Raw genomic sequence first — 23740 nt, 5'->3', positions numbered from 1 at the left:
TCGAAGATTGAAAGTGAGGAAGTTAAAACATTTCAGTCGAGATTCAATGATTTTGGGACATTTTTCGGTGAAACAACTACTAGATTCAGACTCAGGGAGGTCGAGACAACCGACCCATGAATTTTGAGATCGAACGACCACCAACAACGACGATCGGCAATGGTCAACGATGGCATCCGGTCACATTCTTTTTTTTTTTTATAGTTTAGTGAGCAAAATAGTAGAGATAGTAAAATTTAGTGAAGAATGATGTAATTGACGATTAAATAATAAGAGAGAGAGTAAAGTTTTAGAAATAATGTAAAATAGAAAAATTAAAAGTACGATGAACAAAATAAGAGAAAGAGTAAAGTTCAATTAGGAACAATATAATTTACCCTTAATTATTATACAAGGTTGGTAAAATAACTTGAAGCTAGGTTTGATTAACGAACATATAATTATTTATAGGAATAAAGTTATCAGAACTTAAGATTAATATAAATATGTTATATTAATTTATTTGATTTTTTTAATTAGAATGTATGTTTTTTTCTATTTAGATAATAAAATATAACTTTTTAAAAGCATATTATATTAAATTGTTTTTTATATTTTTTTAATAAATTCCATTTCCGACTTAAATTTTAAATTCAATATGTTATTATAATTAATATATTAAAAAATCTCTAAATAATAATTGAATGTGTTATTATTATAATTAATATATATATGTCAATATATTTATTTCTGTATATACATTTAATTCTTATTCAAATTTATATTTAACATTTTACTTTTTTACATGTGCATTTTGTAAAATTATTACATGTGCAAATTAAAAGAGGTTTATTTAATATATGAATTAAAATGTAAAAATATATTTATCAAATGATGAAATTATCTGATTAAACATGAAACACCACTCGATATTTAAGATAATTTAAATAAAAATATTAGATAAAAAAAAGGTGGACATGAAATAGAAATGGCCTATTTAGAGAGAAAAATGGCTGAAATTGGACTCCAACATTGAGGCCTAAAATTGGCTAGACCTATTTTTTAATTATGTATTATTTTTCTTTTTTATATATATATCATATAAAATAAATGTATTTTTATTGTCTTTTTCTTTTTTTATTTTCAATAAGTTTGTATGTGTTGCACGTTGTCATCTACTTTTATGGCACGTTTTCTTATGTTTTTTTGTATTTTTCGATTTTTTGGTCATTTTTTCTTTTATCTTTTTAAGGGTTGATTTGACATCGTCACGACTGATCAAGATGGCGCTTATTCTGATATCTTGTTGATCTTATCTGTTTTGGACCCTCGAATTTGATTTGGATACTTGATTTGCGTTCATGAATAGCTTTTCACATCGCTCGAGTCTGATTTGCGGTTTGTCGGTGGTCTTTCAATAATTTGATCTCCTTTTGTGGTTTGTTTGTCGATGCGATCAGATTTGTTTGTATATTTATTTATTCGAGTTTTTGGTTAAATTTAATATTTTCTTGTATGATCCTTATGTAATCTTAAATTACTAATTTTGTTTAAATGATTATAAGAATTTTTCTTAATTATGTGCTTAATTTAAGATTGTGATTGTAAATCTTTACTGTAATTTAGAATATTTCTTATTTTGAATAAAATTAATTTCTCCTTTAAAAAAACTATTGTTTAAACAAACTAAAAATTTAATCATAATTAAATTAGACATAAATTTGAACTTAATGTGATGCTCATTTCAAACCGAACTCGAATACATAAATAATTGAGAGTTGGACCAATTTAATACCCATTTCAAACCCCAACTTAAATACATGTAAACAATTGAGGGTTAAAGGGTTTGATGATATTTTCTGTCGCATAGGTAACCATTAATACAAAAGCGTAAAATATTGGAACCGAAAAGTATTTGAACTTTAATATTCAAAATCCAAATCTAATCCAACTCAAATCATGAACACTTGTAATTAAAGAGTACTTTGCCATGACTAACTGTCAAGGTTTCATCAAGAGGATGAAGAAGAAAGAAACAAGTTCATCGAATTTAAACCACCAATGGTTTAACTTACATGAAAAATGGGGGGAAATCAGATCTCAACTCAGTTGTAACAGATTACTTAAAAACAGAAACATATTTGTAAAAAGAATAAAAATGCCGAAGGAAAATAGTTAATAACTTAACATCCTTGTTCCTGTAATCGCTGAAAGGTACAACTAAAGTTACAACACAATGAACTCATCTATATAGACTATAAGTTGAGATCAATGCATCTTGGTGTGTTTCTCGATGATCGACCTTCCTCGCACGACGGCTTGTTGGCGTCGGGTTTAGACGGCGGCGGCAAGACTCGGTTGTTGTTCAACTGGTACGGTGCTCTTGCGGCTGCCCTGAAAACAATGAAGCATCAACCCAATGAGATACCATTCAACAATGAAGTAAAGAGCTACAAGGTCGAATACGAACAACTTAAAATTTCTACCTGTCTTTTCTCTTCGCGAAGAACTTGTGAAGTGAATTCCTTCTCGCGATCCGCAAATCCGAACCACCGTATTGACGTCGCTCGACCGTAGGGTCGTGAGCAGGAGTATTTGCAGTTGCGGAGGCGATGATCAAGTCGGGGATATCGATATCGATCTTTTCGACGTTAGAGCTCGATTTTTCTGTGATAGAGTCGGAAGCGTTACCACCGGTACATGTAGTTGAGCTTCCTTGGTTAGTAAGGCCATGATTTCCTTCACCTTCTCCGGCGGGAAATCGTTGTATACAACCACTTGGCCATTGAAGAATATGGTCAACTGAGCATTCTTTGTTTCCCCTGCTACCGGTTTCCTACACCGACAAAAACAAGCACTCCTATTTAATGGTGAGATTTAAATCTGACCGAGAGCTGTTGAGTTACGATCTAACTCTTGAAAATTTTAAATTTCTTTAACTATGATCTAATTTAACCCCTTAAATTTCTAATATAACTTTGTATCCAAGACATAAAATCATATGGTTTGTTACATAACAAAACACAAACACACCTGAGAACTGTACTGTTAATGTTGTCTTCGATGGAAGCGGAGGCACCAAATCTGTCTGGAAAGAAATATGCAGATTTCACGTTTGATGCCACGAGATTTGGTCTTGAACTCTCTGAGAAATCAGCCATAGAGGACAAAAGATTCATTGTTTTTGCTTGTTTCCCTGCTAAAATAACCAAAACATGAACATATTATAAACCATCCTTCTTCCCAAATCTGAGAAATTTTCTTTCTAAAAACACCCACTTAACAAAAAGGAAACAATTCTTTGACAAATCAACCAAAAAGCCAACAATTTTACCAATAGAAAAAGCAAACAAAAAAAAGATACCTTTAGCATCAGATTTTGAAGAGATTCCAATGCTGAAGTCCCCAATATTCCTCTTTTCTTTCAAGTACTGGCTTAGAAGATTGACAAAGCTTGATTTTTGCCCAAAATTAGACATTATGTGCTTCTTCCCCTGTTTGTTGTCTGAAAATCACCCTCGAGTTTCTTACAAGAACTGGAATGGGGAAATGATTTGTGTGCCAAAAAATCTACTGAAACTTCAAAGATTGAGGGTGTTACATATGTTTTTTGCCTTTAAAGCGCTAGATAGGAAGACATATAAGGAGGAGAAGCAAGTTTCCACAAATGTCTCACACCGTCTTCTTTGAACCTGATTAGCTGTGAGTTGTCCTGGTTTCTTTATCATTTAATTTATTATTATTTTATATTTTTATTTAAAACACGTTTTTGTTTCCATTGAATAATAGTAGAATAAAAATAACAAGGAGAAAAAGTCAAGTTGCATGCACATAGGGCTTTCCCTGCAATTGCCCACCTCTCTTTTTCCATGGTTGCCCTTTAACAGTGTCATATATAGTCTATATTTGTGTATTAAATACATATAAATTATAAAATTGGTTAATTTTTTTTATGAAAAATCACGTAAACAAAAATATTAAAACCGAAAATCAAATTTCTATAGAAAAATCAAAAAACTCTCATTTAAAAACATTTATTGCTCGAGAATACATTATAATAAGGGTGGTTTAGTAATTCAAGGCGGGGGTCCCGTAGAAATAGACGGAGTTAGGCGCCAATTTAGAAGGTGTTAGTTAGGTAGATGCCAAGTGCAAACTGTAATTTGTTAGCTAGACGAGTTTCGTGCAGATTATAATACAGCACGTGATAGATACTAAAGGGGAAGTTACACGGACTATTATTTGGATATCTTTTATCATAGAGTGATAAATACTATTAATAACGAGCATAATTAATTTAATTTATATAAATTTAAACTTTAAAAGATTAAATGTATGATTATAAATTAGTTAAAAATTTAAGGAAAAATTATTTAAAAAATGATAAATTATACAAGTGATTACATAATTATTGCCCCTTTTTATTTTGACGAACATTTTTAAAATTTTGTTAATTAAGACACTCAATTATTTAAATACATTCAATTAAGTCAATTATCGTTAATATTTAACGGAGAAGCTGATGTGACTATTAAAATATTTGACATAATTACAAATTTGGTCACTGATATTTATATATTCTATAAATTCGGTCATAATTTTAATAAATTAAAATAAACTTAACCAATTTACTAAATGGTTGTGTTCTTAATTCGTACTTCCTGTAAGAAGTTACGATTAAGTTTATCCAGCGTGTTGCATGTTGATGTTGGGAGCATGGCGGACTGCATAGTGTGTATGGGCATTGCAGCAGTCACATGTATACTTTTCCCCTCTTAAATTAATTCTTTTGAACGTCTTAACTTGTAACTATAGCAATCCTGTAGCCTGTAATTATAGGTGATTCATGGCTAATCCCCGAAGGAAAAAAATCACGCTTTTCTTAATACCAAAGGGATGGAAATAGGCTACCCAGGAAGAAAAAAAAGGTTGGCCCCTGTGTTTTTTGGCAGATATAAATGATAGAGGTGGTAAGGGATGCTTGGCTTCTCAAGGGTATTGCTAATATTCCAAGGCACACGCCTTAACCACTCGGCCGAAGTGTTGTTGTGAGCCTCTCGAATGAAACGTTAAAGTATCTATATTATGAGTTTTCAAACAAATTGATTTAGCAACAATATTATGAGAAAAGAAACGACATTTTTGCAGCATAGCCAACTCCAGTTAGATTCACAGTTGTCGAACACTATTGCGAAACAACCACCATTTCTGTTACCATTCCTTGATACATTGGATTCTTCTTCATTGATGCCAAGTACAATGAAAATGTTATGACATTATGCTCCAATTTGTTTCGCCATATCATGAAACTGCAAATTCATAAAAAAAACGCATTTGCAGTCAAAGGATCCTTCCCAAATTTATTTACCCAATTTGAATCTAGACACCTAACAGCAATGTGACTCCTCACCGGATGAACTCCTTCGCTCCACTCGATGGATCCGAATCCTACCGATGCAATGCCAGACAAGTACAAACCGTCACTTGCAAACACAATCTTGTGGCTCAGCGTCTGGTTTACGGTGCTGAACTAGATCTTACTCTGCGAAACACTGATTTCTACACCGGGTGGAGCATTACTTTAGCTACATAAACTGCATTAGCTGAGGTCCCAACACTATTTACCTCCTCTGGTATTTGACAACATGATCACTAGAATGGAAAACTACTGAGAATGATTGATAATTAAGATCCCCTGGTGAAGGAAATTTGCTCATCATTAATGGTGTTTCCTGAGTTATCTAAAGTGTAAGCTGCGGTCATCAGGGCAGATTTTATGGCAGCAGGTGACCGATGGGGGTATGTTTTTTTAAGCAGAGCAGCCAATCCACTAACATGAGGGCATGCCATTGAAGTGACTGAAATAATATTGTAATCAATTCTTCTCGGATCCATATCCAAATCCGTCGGTGCGGCGGCACCGGTCCATCCTGCTAAGATGCTAACACCGGGGGCGATGACGGCCGGTTTGAGAATTTCCGGTTTCAAATGGTGAGGACCTCGGCTCGAAAAGGCTGCAACCTTTGGAGATGGTTGTAAAGGGGCAGAGCCAATCACGGTTCCACGGAATGAAATCTTAGCTGTCGGAGACTGACTTGTTTAATGTATTCCCGGATCTTATTACCAGCAGCTTCACCCACCGCTCTCGGCCGTGTTTGTCGGTATCATCCCTAAACCAACGGCAAGCTTCACTGCAGCTCCTTTTTCAACTCTAGGATTCCCTCCCCTTTCACAAACAACAAATTTTCCTTCGACTTTTGATGAATTTAGACTTCCCATATGGCAAAACCGTCTCCAAAGGAAGCTTGGAATCATCAACTAAGGGTTCACCGGAATACAACGAAACACCACCGAAAATCGTACCGTTACCGAGAACCACAACAGCCGGAAACTCCCTGTCAATCGTGGAAGCACCGACTGTTAAAATCCACGGCGCAATTTTAGTTACCGTGAATGAACCAGGACCCGAATTTCCAGCAGAACATGACACGATATTTAATATATGGTGGGTCGATAGAATTTTTATAAGATTCAACTTAACGATTACAGATTTAGAAGAGGAAAAAGGTAGAAATTTCCTTAGCTATATACCTCTTTTTTTTTTTCAAAAGAAAATATAATAATTCGACGCCTGAGAGATTCGAACTCTCGCGGGGAAACCCCATGTACTTAGCAGGCACACGCCTTAACCACTCGGCCAAAGCGTCTTATTTGAAGATATTTGGTATAAAAAAAATATAACTATTTTGTTTAGAAATTTGTGGCCAAACAAATTGTTGAATCAATGACATATTATAATTCCTGTATACAATCAAAATGTTATGACTATGCCAAAAATTGTTCCACACAGATTCATAAAAACGCATTGTCATTTGAAAGCCAAGGGCCCTCCCCAAATTTATTAACACCACTAGAATCTGCAAACCAAATGCTATCTTACAGTCCCTGAAGTCAACTAACAGCAATGGGACTAACAAGATGAACGCCGCCGATCAATCGAGTCCTTGCGATGCGACCAGTCATACCCTCACTTGAAAACGTAATCTCATAGCTCAGCATCGATGAATCAGAGCTTACTCGGCGAAACAACGACCACGTGGAGTAGTGTTCGAACTTGCCGATAAAGGAATTATTGAAAGTTATTCATAAATAAATATTACCTTACATTTACTCAAATTAATAAAAAAATGTATTTGAACTCGTAATCTTCTATTATCTAACTATAATAATTGTGTGGCCATTAGATGTTAGAGTATTTGACATTGGGCCTTGGCCTTTTCCTTTCCAATGTACATAGATTTTCTGTTTCTCCAAGGTGTCACTATTTTGTCCACAAATCTTATTTCCGGTTTGGACAACACCATAAAACCCTGTCTTTTAGTGTTCTTGTAATTCAGACTGAAAACATATATAAATATACGAAAATTCTACTGCGCTCGATGAATAACATTAATTTAATTTATAAAAATTTAAATTTTAAAAGGTTTAACGTATAAGTATAAATTAGTTAAAAATTTAAAGATAAATTATTTAAAATAAAGGATAAAATATACTAGTGGTCACCTAATTATTGTCCCTTTTCATTTTTATTAATATTTTTGAAATTTTGTCAATTAATTTACTCAACTATTTAAATGCATTCAATTAAGCTAATTTTCATTAATATTTAACGTAGAGATGACGTGACAGTTAAAATATTTGGTATAATTACACATTTAATCACTGTTACTTATATATTGTATCGATTTGATCTTAATTTTAATAAATTAAAATAAATTTAACCCTCAAATATTTATTAAAAGATTTTAACAGTTATGACATATTTTATATTTAAACAAAACACAATTTTTACTAGAAATTCCATTTATGGTTATCAGAAGCATCCCGTCAATGGTATCGTAACCTCTTTTGGTTTTAAGGAAAATATAGTTGATTAGCTCATGCATATAAAGTTTGTTGGACACAATTTTTATCATATTACTATTTGTAAATGACATTATACTAGAAAAATATAATATAGTTTAATATGTAAAACTAAGAAATTTTTGTCAAGTAAATTTCTAATAAAAAAAGTGACATATTTCTTTCATGTTTGACAATCTTCCTTTAAAATTTTAAAAATTCAACTCCTACCATAAAAGTTTATGTTTGTATTTAATAAAAATTTATACTAATAAGATTCTTGGTGGACTTAGTATGGAAAATTTTGTACTAAGAGATTAACCTATATCAAAAGTAGGGGTGTGCAAAATTACCCGATCCGGTTGACCCGACCCGCCGACCCGGATAAAAAAACCCGTGTAATTTTCTTTAATACCTGGTCAGGTTGGACCCGGGGTCACAAAAATTGATTTTTCTGGGTACACGAGTACCCGGTTAAGATTTTTTAAAATATATTAACAAAATGATTTAGTTTGTTGCACGCTCCATACCTCAAACCATCTATATCCCTAACATACAGCTACACTCCATACCTCAAAACGACCACGTTGCATGTTAATCACCAAGCTCCAACCTCAACTTCCGTGGAAGCCTTCCACGCTTCGGCCAGCTCCAGCCACTCAGCCAGGTAACAATCCATTAACAATGTTATTACAGCACTCCGAATAGACTCCTGCAAAAGAACGGTTTCGGGTTATTACACTTTGATACAACTGTTGTTACTAACTAAATGGGACCATAATTGGTAGATTTCTAGTTAATCTATACATGAAGAGCATTAATCACTTTGATAAATGTATCCAGTTTGTGTTAGAATGGTATGAGATAGAGCTTTGTTGGTTTAAAATCTTTGCAAGTTTGAAGTTTTATGTATTTACGGATTGTTTTCATTGCTGGGAATTTGGTTATCCCTATGAAGTATGAACTCTGTTCCAATATGCATCTGTTAGGTTTTTGTTTCAATCAGTTTCTAGTGAAATTTTAGTGTCGGTATAATAATTTGTGTGTTTTTTTATTTAATAATTTAAAAAAAATTCGAGTGTTCGGGTACCGCAAAAATCGGGTACTCAGAACATACGGGTCGAAAAACGGGCCGAGAAATCACTGACCCAGATATTCCGGGTACTCGGATTTGCACACCCCTATTCAAAAGGGCAATAAATTTAGTTTGCTTTAAATTTAATATTATAAAATATTGCTTGAGTTATTCAATTTTTTAGAAAAAAAAGGTTTTGTCATAAATATATAATAGAGAAAATAACCTCAGTGAACGAAAATGTCTTTTAATATACGATTTTAACCAACTTTTTCTGGATTTACTAAAATGACCAACAAAATCGTAATGCGAACTCTAATTTTTCAACTCAGTTTCCAAATTCGCAACGCGATTTTGCGATAGTCCAAGTTCACGTTGCGATAGTCGAAGTTCGCGTTGCGATTTTCTAAATTTGTTGCGATAGTCCAAGTTCACGTTCGAAGTTCGCGTTGCGATTTTCCAAATTCGTTGCGATAGTCCAAGTTCACGTTGCGATAGTCGAAGTTCGCGTTGCGATAGTCAAAGTTCGCGTTGCGATAGTCAAAGTTCGCATTGCGATAGTCGAAGTTTGCGTTGCAATTTTCCAAATTCGTTGCGATAGTCCAAGTTCGCGTTGCGATAGTTGAAGTTCGCGTTGCGATAGTCCAAGTTCGCGTTGCGATTTTCCAAATTCGTTGCGATTTTCCAATTTCGCGTTGCGATAGTTGAAGTTTGCGTTGCGATTTTCCAAATTCTATTGATGATTCTATTGATGATTGCCCCAACTTCTATGCAGAAGCTGGCAAACCCTGAAGGTCTAACTAACTCCTCTTCAAGGAACTTCTGATCTTAGCTTATTTTGGAACTTTTATCGACTGCGATTTTATTTTCATTCCAGGTGAGATTGCAACAGCAAGGGCAGCGTCTGCATGTGGCACGATAATGGTAAACCCGATTGATTCAATGAATCATCATAAACTCGCACTCAGGGTTTCAAAAAACGTTTTACGACCGCGATATAGTGGTTTCGTCGCCGTCCGAGTTACCCGCTACACCCGCAATAGCGCCAATAGCGCCCGCGACGGCCGCAATCACAGTAAATCCGAAATGACCGAAAACGCGACTGCGACCGCGATTTGAAACCCTGCTCGCACTATGGCTCATTTCAGGGTACTTATGGGTCAATGATTCAATGAACATAATACCCTGGGTAAAGAATTTCCGGAACATCTCATCCAAAGGTATTAAAAAATACACATTATACTACATGGCAAACCTTTATTTGCTTGCCAAACAGGAATGACTGACCATCTGAATGGCCAAAGCTGCCTCACCATGAGTACTGTATCTCACAAAGCCAAAGCCTTTCTCACGCTGAACCCGAACCTCCTCAATCACCCCAGCACCAAGAGCATGGAAGTGACGATGGAGTTCATGTTGGGTGACCTGCAGGAATGAAAAATATTTGGTTTTACTGGAGAACATAAGATTCTACTTTACAGTATAAAGACATTGGAGCTTTCAGAACACAAGCCCATATCTCACAAGGACTAAAAACTTTATCAGAAATTAGAGCTCTCGGGTCAAAATACCAGAAAATTTCACCCTAATTGGTTCAAACTCAAACCACAAACAGTTGAAAAAGCTTCAATTGATAGGTAAAAAGATCAATTATGCTTTTACTCTATATTGTTCAAACCCATATCACTTGTCCTATGAAGGTAAACTCATAATGCTTCGTAGCACCCATTCAAGAATAGATTGAATGTGTAATAAATAGAAGAGCTGTTGGAAAGAGAGCCTTGCCTCTGGAGCAAGATTGCCCACATAAACCGTAGTATATTGAGGATTATTCCCAGGAGCCTTCACTATTGGTTGTCTCAGTACCATCCTCTGCATAACAAGGTAATAGGTGTACATTCCTTTTGAATTTGGCACAAAAATAAAAATCAATAAAAGGTTAAGGTTAAATAAAATGAAGTACTAGCAGTTATGGGGTTTGCATTGAACAATGTAATGATTATCATAAATGATTGATTCTTTTGAATAAAAGATAATGATTTGCAGCAAAAATAAATAAACAAATAACACACCGGATGAGCCATGGGTTAGTTCCACCACACTTTCAGCATCAGAGCTCTGCTTGTCATCTTTGCCAGTAGCACCCTTTGTTGCCCAGTTACAACGAATCTGTCGACTGCCAAGCCGCTTTCCTAAAATTATAAATTAAAAACAAGATTGAAATCGTCTGTAATGTCAATAATAAGAATTCATGCAAGTGATAGTTCATCTAAAAAATCAGAGCTGAATACAATTCTTACAGCTCAACCACAACAATTTAATGAATAAATATTTCACACATGGTGATTTTACAGAAAATTTAAGGAATGGCATAATAAATAGAAAAGGCATTTTTTTTAGTTTACTATTTCAGCAACCTATTAATATCAACATGTAAAGAATATGAAAGAAGATTTCATTACAGATATAAATCACAGCTTTATTTGATGAGCTAAAACCTACTGACTAATGAAGACATCAATCTTACCACTTAAGTCATTAATTGCACTCTGTGCTTCCTGAACAGAGAAGGGGAGAAATAAACATCATTAGATGAAACAACACTATAATAGAAGAAACACAAGAGCCACTACAAACTTAACCAAGGAACAGCACCTGCTGGCTGCAGAATGAAACAAACCCAAATCCTCTTGAACGCCCAGTTTTCTGATCCCACATAACCCTTGCATCCCTTAAATCAGTAAAGACGTACAGATTTGTTATTCACTTTGACATCAATAAATCAATGTTGTAACATTTCAACACGAAAACACTAATCAAGGTTTACTAACTAATATATTTGCAATTATAGTAGTTTAGGATACAGTTTTAAAAAGTCACAACACTGTCAAGCATCTACTGAAATCAAGAGTAAAAGGAGAACACTTACGAACAACTGGGATAGACAGAAAAACATGCAAACAGCGTTGCATCAGTAACTTCGGGACTGAGATCCCCAACAAAAATGTAGTGACCTGCACAGATTATGATACTATCAAACAGTATAATTATGAAGAAAAAAAAATCGCCAGCACACCATAAATATAACAAGCTTCAGCAAACTTGATGTATCTTCTCTTTAACCAGTAGCATATGCCCAATTGACCTTGATAGGCTGTCCAAACCTGCAGGTTGCAAGATACGAAAGAAATGCACACTAAAAATAAAGAGGTAGATGAAAAAAGTTAATTCTTACAAGTGCCTTCCATTTAGAGACAATATAGCAAGAGCAGCTGATCTACGATCGAAGTAGTGGACAAATCCATAAGATGACTGCAGTTTCTCGAAAATTAAACAAATAAAGAAAAGGCTACAAGTAACTTTCGGAGTTGTTTGGAAGATGCAACAATATAAAAGTATCTATCAAATTCCTAAAACCATTTAGCTATCAATCAAAGAAGCCATTACCTTAAAATTTTGCACTAAGGATACTGGAAACATTTTTTATCAGCAGATTCATGAAGGAAAGATGTCTCCAATGAATATAATCACAAGCATAAAAGCAACTCGTACAGTTGTTTAAGCAAGAAGGGAAATAGCATACTAAAAATATAGAACAAACAAAAAGAAATATATAAAAACAACTAAAAAGGAAATTTAGGCAAACACTCACACACTGCGGCAAGTACTTGGATCAAAACCAGGTAACAGATTTCCACTTGGAATTGGCTCTATCTGCAAATCAAAAAAGACAAAAGAAGAGAGAGAACAAAAAAGAGGAAAAGAAATGATGTACAGAAAAGTCCCTTCCCACTCAACCCAATTCTAAAGCATTCAAATTCAGAAATGAATATGAGTTCTATGAGGTATCCAACAGTCAACCTAAAAGATAACCATCAGAATGAGAACATTACTTCTCCAAGCTCATTGATACTTCCAACTTAAAGACAAGATAGCAACTGAAAGAGGTCTACCAGAAATGTAACTTTGACAGAAGGAGAACACACTGAAAGTTGCCATTTACTTTTTAAATTTGCTCGTGATGTTATATTGGAGGACTATATGTTACAAACTTAAAGAACCTCAATGAAATTCAAGAACCATGTTTTATGCTCCACAGCTTACGGAGGTACATATAGATAGATACAAACAGGAGATACATTTAGATAGATACAAACATACACACATACAAAAATAGACTGATTGAGAAATTGATTATAGGCCCGAGCAAGAAAGATGGCAACTTAGTTTACCTAAACATATTCAATCGATTCTCAACATTTGCAAAACAACGTGTAGATTTCAATTAGCAGTGAACAAAATAAAATCAAAGAGGTGAGAAACACAAATTAACGAGAAAGAAAAGACCAAAGCAAATCTTTCAGCGTTTTGGCAGAGACTTCGTATAAGAGAATAATTATACCATTATTTACTAAAACTTTACTCTCTCTTATTTTGCTGTACTTTCAAGTTTTCTATTTTTCTCACTGAACTTTACAGACTGAATCATTTTGCTCATTCTGTCATTAACTCTATAACGGTGTGATGATGTGTTATTTTTTATTATTATTTAATATAAAATAATGAAAAATAGAAAGAGTAAATTAAATCGTTCCTAATTAAACTTTATTATCTTTTCTATTTTGCTCACCTAACTATAAAATAAAAACAAAAGGTGGATGGATGCCACCGTCGGCCATCGTTGACCACCGTAGATGGTGATAGTTTGGTCCTAGATTTCATGGGTCGCTTCGTCTTGACACCTTGAGTCTGAATCCGACCTCCATTTTGTCAGAACTTATTTTAAAGCCTACTAATCGAAGATTGAAAGTGAGGAAGTTGAAACATTTCAGTCGAGATTCAATGATTTTGGGACATTTTTCGGTGAAACAACTACTAGATTCAGACTCAGGGAGGTCGAGACAACCGACCCATGAATTTTGAGATCGAACGACCACCAACAACGACGATCGGCAATGGTCAACGATGGCATCCGGTCACATTCTTTTTTTTTTATAGTTTAGTGAGCAAAATAGTAGAGATAGTAAAGTTTAGTGAAGAATGATGTAATTGACGATTAAATAATAAGAGAGAGAGTAAAGTTTTAGAAATAATGTAAAATAGAAAAATTAAAAGTACGATGAACAAAATAAGAGAAAGAGTAAAGTTCAATTAGGAACAATATAATTTACCCTTAATTATTATACAAGGTTGGTAAAATAACTTGAAGCTAGGTTTGATTAACGAACATATAATTATTTATAGGAATAAAGTTATCAGAACTTAAGATTAATATAAATATGTTATATTAATTTATTTGATTTTTTTAATTAGAATGTATGATTTTTTTTCTATTTAGATAATAAAATATAACTTTTTAAAAGCATATTATATTAAATTGTTTTTTATATTTTTTTAATAAATTCCATTTCCGACTTAAATTTTAAATTCAATATGTTATTATAATTAATATATTAAAAAATCTCTAAATAATAATTGAATGTGTTATTATTATAATTAATATATATATGTCAATATATTTATTTCTGTATATACATTTAATTCTTATTCAAATTTATATTTAACATTTTACTTTTTTACATGTGCATTTTGTAAAATTATTACATGTGCAAATTAAAAGAGGTTTATTTAATATATGAATTAAAATGTAAAAATATATTTATCAAATGATGAAATTATCTGATTAAACATGAAACACCACTCGATATTTAAGATAATTTAAATAAAAATATTAGATAAAAAAAAGGTGGACATGAAATAGAAATAGCCTATTTAGAGAGAAAAATGGCTGAAATTGGACTCCAACATTGAGGCCTAAAATTGGCTAGACCTATTTTTTAATTATGTATTATTTTTCTTTTTTATATATATATCATATAAAATAAATGTATTTTTATTGTCTTTTTCTTTTTTTATTTTCAATAAGTTTGTATGTGTTGCACGTTATTATCTACCTTTATGGCACGTTTTCTTATGTTTTTTTTTGTATTTTTTGATTTTTTGGTCATTTTTTCTTTTATCTTTTTAAGGGTTGATTTGACATCGTCACGACTGATCAAGATGACGCTTATTCTGATATATTGTTGATCTTATCTGTTTTGGACCTTCGAATTTGATTTGGATACTTGATTTGCGTTCATGAATAGCTTTTCACATCGCTCGAGTCTGATTTGCGGTTTGTCGGTGGTCTTTCAATAATTTGATCTTCTTTTGTGGTTTGTTTGTCGATGCGATCAGATTTGTTTGTATATTTATTTATTCGAGTTTTTGGTTAAATTTAATCTTTCCTTGTATGATCCTTATGTAATCTTAAGTTACTAATTTTGTTTAAATGATTATAGGATCAAAATTAATTTCTCCTTTAAAAAAAACTATTGTTTAAATAAACTAAAAATTTAATCATAATTAAATTAGACATAAATTTGAACTTAATGTGATGCTCATTTCAAACCGAACTCGAATACATAAATAATTGAGAGTTGGACCAATTTAATACCCATTTCAAACCCTAACTTAAATACATGTAAACAATTGAGGGTTAAAGGGTTTGATGATATTTTCTGTCGCATAGGTAACCATTAATACAAAAGCGTAAAATATTGGAACCGAAAAGTATTTGAACTTTAATATTCAAAATCCAAATCTAATCCAACTCAAATCATGAACACTTGTAATTAAAGAGTACTTTGCCATGACTAACTGTCAAGGTTTCATCAAGAGGATGAAGAAGACAGAAACAAGTTCATCGAATTTAAACCACCAATGGTTTAACTTACATGAAAAATGGGGGGAAATCAGATCTCAACTCAGTTGTAACAGATTACTTAAAAACAGAAACATATTTGTAAAAAGAATAAAAATGCCGAAGGAAAATAGTTAATTACTTAACATCCTTGTTCCTGTAATCGCTGAAAGGTATAACTAAAGTTACAACACAATGAACTCATCTATATAGACTATAAGTTGAGATCAATGCATCTTGGTGTGTTTCTCGATGATCAACCTTCCTCGCACGACGGCTTGTTGGCGTCGGGTTTAGACGGCGGCGGCAAGACTCGGTTGTTGTTCAACTGGTACGGTGCTCTTGCGGCTGCCCTGAAAACAATGAAGCATCAACCCAATGCGATACCATTCAACAATGAAGTAAAGAGCTACAAGGTCGAATACGAACAACTTAAAATTTCTACCTGTCTTTTCTCTTCGCGAAGAACTTGTGAAGTGAATTCCTTCTCGCGATCCGCAAATCCGAACCACCGTATTGACGTCGCTCGACCGTAGGGTCGTGAGCAGGAGTATTTGCAGTTGCGGAGGCGATGATCAAGTCGGGGATATCGATATCGATCTTTTCGACGTTAGAGCTCGATTTTTCTGTGATAGAGTCGGAAGCGTTACCACCGGTACATGTAGTTGAGCTTCCTTGGTTAGTAAGGCCATGATTTCCTTCACCTTCTCCGGCGGGAAATCGTTGTATACAACCACTTGGCCATTGAAGAATATGGTCAACTGAGCATTCTTTGTTTCCCCTGCTACCGGTTTCCTACACCGACAAAAACAAGCACTCCTATTTAATGGTGAGATTTAAATCTGACCGAGAGCTGTTGAGTTACGATCTAACTCTTGAAAATTTTAAATTTCTTTAACTATGATCTAATTTAACCCCTTAAATTTCTAATATAACTTTGTATCCAAGACATAAAATCATATGGTTTGTTACATAACAAAACACAAACACACCTGATAACTGTACTGTTAATGTTGTCTTCCATGGAAGCGGAGGCACCAAATCTGTCTGGAAAGAAATATGCAGATTTCACGTTTGATGCCACGAGATTTGGTCTTGAACTCTCTGAGAAATCAGCCATAGAGGACAAAAGATTCATTGTTTTTGCTTGTTTCCCTGCTAAAATAACCAAAACATGAACATATTATAAACCATCCTTCTTCCCAAATCTGAGAAATTTTCTTTCTAAAAACACCCACTTAACAAAAAGGAAACAATTCTTTGACAAATCAACCAAAAAGCCAACAATTTTACCAATAGAAAAAGCAAACAAAAAAAAGATACCTTTAGCATCAGATTTTGAAGAGATTCCAATGCTGAAGTCCCCAATATTCCTCTTTTCTTTCAAGTACTGGCTTAGAAGATTGACAAAGCTTGATTTTTGCCCAAAATTAGACATTATGTGCTTCTTCCCCTGTTTGTTGTCTGAAAATCACCCTCGAGTTTCTTACAAGAACTGGAATGGGGAAATGATTTGTGTGCCAAAAAATCTACTGAAACTTCAAAGATTGAGGGTGTTACATATGTTTTTTGCCTTTAAAGCGCTAGATAGGAAGACATATAAGGAGGAGAAGCAAGTTTCCACAAATGTCTCACACCGTCTTCTTTGAACCTGATTAGCTGTGAGTTGTCCTGGTTTCTTTATCATTTAATTTATTATTATTTTATATTTTTATTTAAAACACGTTTTTGTTTCCATTGAATAATAGTAGAATAAAAATAACAAGGAGAAAAAGTCAAGTTGCATGCACATAGGGCTTTCCCTGCAATTGCCCACCTCTCTTTTTCCGTGGTTGCCCTTTAACAGTGTCATATATAGTCTATATTTGTGTATTAAATACATATAAATTATAAAATTGGTTAATTTTTTTATGAAAAATCACGTAAACAAAAATATTAAAACCGAAAATCAAATTTCTATAGAAAAATCAAAAAACTCTCATTTAAAAACATTTATTGCTCGAGAATACATTATAATAAGGGTGGTTTAGTAATTCAAGGCGGGGGTCCCGTAGAAATAGACGGAGTTAGGCGCCAATTTAGAAGGTGTCAGTTAGGTAGATGCCAAGTGCAAACTGTAATTTGTTAGCTAGACGAGTTTCGTGCAGATTATAATACAGCACGTGATAGATACTAAAGGGGAAGTTACACGGACTATTATTTGGATATCTTTTATCATAGAGTGATAAATACTATTAATAACGAGCATAATTAATTTAATTTATATAAATTTAAACTTTAAAAGATTAAATGTATGATTATAAATTAATTAAAAATTTAAGGAAAATTATTTAAAAAATGATAAATTATACAAGTGGTTACATAATTATTGCCCTTTTTATTTTGACGAACATTTTTAAAATTTTGTTAATTAAGACACTCAATTATTTAAATACATTCAATTAAGTCAATTATCGTTAATATTTAACGGAGAAGCTGATGTGACTATTAAAATATTTGACATAATTACAAATTTGGTCACTGATATTTATATATTCTATAAATTCGGTCATAATTTTAATAAATTAAAATAAACTTAACCAATTTACTAAATGGTTGTGTTCTTAATTCGTACTTCCTGTAAGAAGTTACGATTAAGTTTATCCAGCGTGTTGCATGTTGATGTTGGGAGCATGGCGGACTGCATAGTGTGTATGGGCATTGCAGCAGTCACATGTATACTTTTTCCCTCTTAAATTAATTCTTTTGAACGTCTTAACTTGTAACTATAGCAATCCTGTAGCCTGTAATTATAGGTGATTCATGGCTAATCCCCGAAGGAAAAAAATCACGCTTTTCTTAATACCAAAGGGATGGAAATAGGCTACCCAGGAAGAAAAAAAAGGTTGGCCCCTGTGTTTTTTGGCAGATATAAATGATAGAGGTGGTAAGGGATGCTTGGCTTCTCAAGGGTATTGCTAATATTCCAAGGCACACGCCTTAACCACTCGGCCGAAGTGTTGTTGTGAGCCTCTCGAATGAAACGTTAAGTATCTATAGTATGAGTTTTCAAACAAATTGTTTTAGCAACAATATTAGGATAAAAGAAACGACATTTTTGCAGCATAGCCAACTCCAGTTAGATTCATTGTTGTTGAACACTATTGCGAAACAACCACCATTTCTGTTACCAGTTAGATTCTTCTTCATTGATGCCAAGTACAATGAAAATGTTATGACATTATGCTCCAATTTGTTTCGCCATATCATGAAACTGCAAATTCATAAAAAAAAACACATTTGCAGTCAAAGGATCCTTCCCAAATTTATTTACCCAATTTGAATCTAGACACCTAACAGCAATGTGACTCCTCACCGGATGAACTCCTTCGCTCCACTCGATGGATCCGAATCCTACCGATGCAATGCCAGACAAGTACAAACCGTCACTTGCAAACACAATCTTGTAGCTCAGCGTCTGGTTTACGGTGCTGAACTAGATCTTACTCTGCGAAACACTGATTTCTACACCGGGTGGAGCATTACTTTAGCTACATAAACTGCATTAGCTGAGGTCCCAACACTATTTACCTCCTCTGGTACCTGACAACATGATCACTAGAATGGAAAACTACTGAGAATGATTGATAATTAAGATCCCCTGGTGAAGGAAATTTGCTCATCATTAATGGTGTTTCCTGAGTTATCTAAAGTGTAAGCTGCGGTCATCAGGGCAGATTTTATGGCAGCAGGTGACCGATGGGGGTATGTTTTTTAAGCAGAGCAGCCAATCCACTAACATGAGGGCATGCCATTGAAGTGACTGAAATAATATTGTAATCAATTCTTCTCGGATCCATATCCAAATCCGTCGGTGCGGCGGCACCGGTCCATCCTGCTAAGATGCTAACACCGGGGGCGATGACGTCCGGTTTGAGAATTTCCGGTTTCAAATGGTGAGGACCTCGGCTCGAAAAGGCTGCAACCTTTGGAGATGGTTGTAAAGGGGCAGAGCCAATCACGGTTCCACGGAATGAAATCTTAGCTGTCGGAGACTGACTTGTTTAATGTATTCCCGGATCTTATTACCAGCAGCTTCACCCACCGCTCTCGGCCGTGTTTGTCGGTATCATTCCTAAACCAACGGCAAGCTTCACTGCAGCTCCTTTTTCAACTCTAGGATTCCCTCCCCTTTCACAAACAACAAATTTTCCTTCGACTTTTGATGAATTTAGACTTCCCATATGGCAAAACCGTCTCCAAAGGAAGCTTGGAATCATCAACTAAGGGTTCACCGGAATACAACGAAACACCACCGAAAATCGTACCGTTACCGAGAACCACAACAGCCGGAAACTCCCTGTCAATCGTGGAAGCACCGACTGTTAAAATCCACGGCGCAATTTTAGTTACCGTGAATGAACCAGGACCCGAATTTCCAGCAGAACATGACACGATATTTAATATATGGTGGGTCGATAGAATTTTTAGAAGATTCAACTTAACGATTACAGATTTAGAAGAGGAAAAAGGTAGAAATTTCCTTAGCCTATATACCTCTTTTTTTTTCAAAAGAAAAAATAATAATTCGACGCCTGAGAGATTCGAACTCTCGCGGGGAAACCCCATGTACTTAGCAGGCACACGCCTTAACCACTCGGCCAAAGCGTCTTATTTGAAGATATCTCGTATAAAAAAGTTATAACTATTTTGTTTAAATTTGTGGCCAAACAAATTGTTGAATCAATGACATATTATAATTCCTGTATACAATCAAAATGTTATGACTATGCCAAAAATTGTTCCACACAGATTCATAAAAACGCATTGTCATTTGAAAGCCAAGGGCCCTCCCCAAATTTATTAACACCACTAGAATCTGCAAACCAAATGCTATCTTACAGTCCCTGAAGTCAACTAACAGCAATGGGACTAACAAGATGAACGCCGCCGATCAATCGAGTCCTTGCGATGCGACCAGTCATACCCTCACTTGAAAACGTAATCTCATAGCTCAGCATCGATGAATCAGAGCTTACTCGGCGAAACAATGACCACGTGGATAGTGTTCGAACTTGCCGATAAAGGAATTATTGAAGTTATTCATAAACAAATATTACCTTATATTTACCAATTAATAAAAAATGTTTGAACTCGTAATCTTCTATTATCTAACTATAATAATTGTGTGGCCATTAGATGTTAGAGTATTTGACATTGGGCCTTGGCCTTTTCCTTTCCAATGTACATAGATTTTCTGTTTCTCCAAGGTGTCACTATTTTGTCCACAAATCTTATTTCCGGTTTGGACAACACCATAAAACCCTGTCTTTTAGTGTTCTTGTAATTCAGACTGAAAACATATAAATATACGAAAATTCTACTGCGCTCGATGAATAACATTAATTTAATTTATAAAAATTTAAATTTTAAAAGGTTTAACGTATAAGTATAAATTAATTAAAAATTCAAAGATAAATTATTTAAAATAAAGGATAAAATATACTAGTGGTCACCTAATTATTGTCCCTTTTCATTTTTATTAATATTTTTGAAATTTTGTAAATTAATTCACTCAACTATTTAAATGCATTCAATTAAGCTAATTTTCATTAATATTTAACGTAGAGATGACGTGACAGTTAAAATATTTGGTACAATTACACATTTAATCACTGTTACTTATATATTGTATCGATTTGATCTTAATTTTAATAAATTAAAATAAATTTAACCCTCAAATATTTATTAAAAGATTTTAACAGTTATGACATATTTTATATTTAAACAAAACACAATTTTTACTAGAAATTCCATTTATGGTTATCAGAAGCATCCCGTCAATGGTATCGTAACCTCTTTTGGTTTTAAGGAAAATATAGTTGATTAGCTCATGCATATAAAGTTTGTTGGACACAATTTTTATCATATTACTATTTGTAAATGACATTATACTAGAAAAATATAATATAGTTTAATATGTAAAACTAAGAAATTTTTGTCAAGTAAATTTCTAATAAAAAAAGTGACATATTTCTTTCATGTTTGACAATCTTCCTTTAAAATTTTAAAAATTCAACTCCTACCATAAAAGTTTATGTTTGTATTTAATAAAAATTTATACTGATAAGATTTTGGTGGACTTAGTATGGAAAATTTTGTACTAAGAGATTAACCTATATCAAAAGTAGGGGTGTGCAAAATTACCCGACCCGGTTGACCCGACCCGCCGACCCGGATAAAAAAACCCGTGTAATTTTCTTTAATACCTGGTCAGGTTGGACCCGGGGTCACAAAAATTGATTTTTCTGGGTACCCGAGTACCGGTTAAGATTTTTTAAAATATATTAACAAAATGATTTAGTTTGTTGCATGCTCCATACCTCAAACCATCTATATCCCTAACATACAGCTACACTCCATACCTCAAAACGGCCACGTTGCATGTTAATCACCAAGCTCCAACCTCAACTTCCGTGGAAGCCTTCCACGCTCCGGCCAGCTCCAGCCACTCAGCCAGGTAACAATCCATCAACAATGTTATTACAGCACTCCGAACAGACTCCTGCAAAAGAACGGTTTCGGGTTATTACACTTTGATACAACTGTTGTTACTAACTAAATGGGACCATAATTGGTAGATTTCTAGTTAATTTATACATGAAGAGCATTAATCACTTTGATAAATGTATCCAGTTTTGTTAGAATGGTATGAGATAGAGCTTTGTTGGTTTAAAATCTTTGCAAGTTTGAAGCTTTATGTATTTACGGATTGTTTTCATTGCTGGGAATTTGGTTATCCCTATGAAGTATGAACTCTGTTCCAATATGCATCTGTTAGGTTTTTGTTTCAATCAGTTTCTAGTGAAATTTTAGTGTCGGTTTAATAATTTGTGTTTTTTTTATTTAATAATTAAAAAAAATCGAGTGTTCGGGTACCGCAAAAATCGGGTACTCGGAACATACGGGTCGAAAAACGGGCCGAGAAATCACTGACCCAGATATTCCGGGTACTCGGATTTGCACACCCTATTCAAAAGGGCGATAAATTTAGTTTGCTTTAAATTTAATATTATAAAATATTGCTTGAGTTATTCAATTTTTTAGAAAAAAAAAGGTTTTGTCATAAATATATAATAGAGAAAATAACATTAGTGAACGAAAATGTCTTTTAATATACGATTTTAACCAGTTTTTTTTGGATTTACCAAAATAACCAACAAAATTGTAATGCGAACTCTAATTTTTCAACTCAGTTTCCAAATTCGCAACGCGATTTTGCGATAGTCCAAGTTCACGTTGCGATAGTCGAAGTTCGCGTTGCGATTTTCCAAATTTGTTGCGATAGTCCAAGTTCACGTTCGAAGTTCGCGTTGCGATTTTCCAAATTCGTTGCGATAGTCCAAGTTCACATTGCGATAGTCGAAGTTCGCGTTGCGATTTTCCAAATTCGTTGCGATAGTCCAAGTTCGCGTTGCGATAGTTGAAGTTCGCGTTGCGATAGTCCAAGTTCGCGTTGCGATTTTCCAAATTCGTTGCGAATTGCATTTGTTTCCTAAGAATTTTCTCTAAAAAGACAGTATCCGTGCGGACGTGTCGAAGATACGTATTACCACGACCACGTCCCGACCAGAGACGAGACGGCGGCGGCGACGGTGCGCGAGAGTCCCACTTGTTCTCTTCCACTCAACAAGGAAGTGGGAAATCCAAGCCTTAAATACTCATTCCCAATAGTGTTTCCAATACTATGTGGGATTGAGCATTGCCAACACTTGGGAATCTTTTACACTATCGCAACATATTCTTTATTGTTTCAAACTAAGATCTTACAAATGGCTTGAGAATCTTTTATACTATCGCAACACAATCTTTATTGTTTCAAACTAAGATCTTACAAATGGCTTGAGAATCTTATACACTATTGTAACACATTCTTTATTGTTTCAAACTCCACGTGAATTTGGAATAGTTAAAATGTAAACTTATTTTGGATTTTTCACTATCGCAACACTTTTTCACTATCGCAACAACACGTTTTTCAAACTCTCGCAACACATTTTAAC

At 34.0% G+C, this 23740-nt stretch overlaps 2 non-coding genes and 5 pseudogenes across 2 annotated transcripts; all 7 read right to left on the bottom strand.

The window, feature by feature from the left end:
* Positions 1–2126: 2126 nt before the first annotated feature.
* Positions 2127–3764, bottom strand: LOC120137475 (annotated as a pseudogene).
* A 1900-nt stretch (positions 3765–5664) lies between these two features.
* Positions 5665–7038, bottom strand: LOC120137600 (annotated as a pseudogene).
* TRNAS-GCU lies at positions 6605–6686 on the bottom strand. The gene has a single exon. It is a non-coding gene; the product is annotated as a tRNA-Ser (tRNA).
* Positions 7039–10193: 3155 nt separating the features above from the next.
* Positions 10194–12955, bottom strand: LOC120137599 (annotated as a pseudogene).
* A 2849-nt stretch (positions 12956–15804) lies between these two features.
* Positions 15805–17440, bottom strand: LOC120137532 (annotated as a pseudogene).
* Positions 17441–19328: 1888 nt separating this feature from the next.
* Positions 19329–20150, bottom strand: LOC120137598 (annotated as a pseudogene).
* Positions 20151–20266: 116 nt separating this feature from the next.
* TRNAS-GCU lies at positions 20267–20348 on the bottom strand. The gene has a single exon. It is a non-coding gene; the product is annotated as a tRNA-Ser (tRNA).
* Positions 20349–23740: the final 3392 nt, after the last annotated feature.

The sequence above is a fragment of the Hibiscus syriacus genome, unplaced genomic scaffold (assembly GCF_006381635.1).
Source record: "Hibiscus syriacus cultivar Baekdansim isolate YM2019G1 unplaced genomic scaffold, ASM638163v2 tig00110674_pilon, whole genome shotgun sequence".
In the NCBI taxonomy this organism is placed as follows: Eukaryota; Viridiplantae; Streptophyta; class Magnoliopsida; order Malvales; family Malvaceae; genus Hibiscus; species Hibiscus syriacus.
This window is presented reverse-complemented; position numbering and strand designations above follow the sequence as displayed.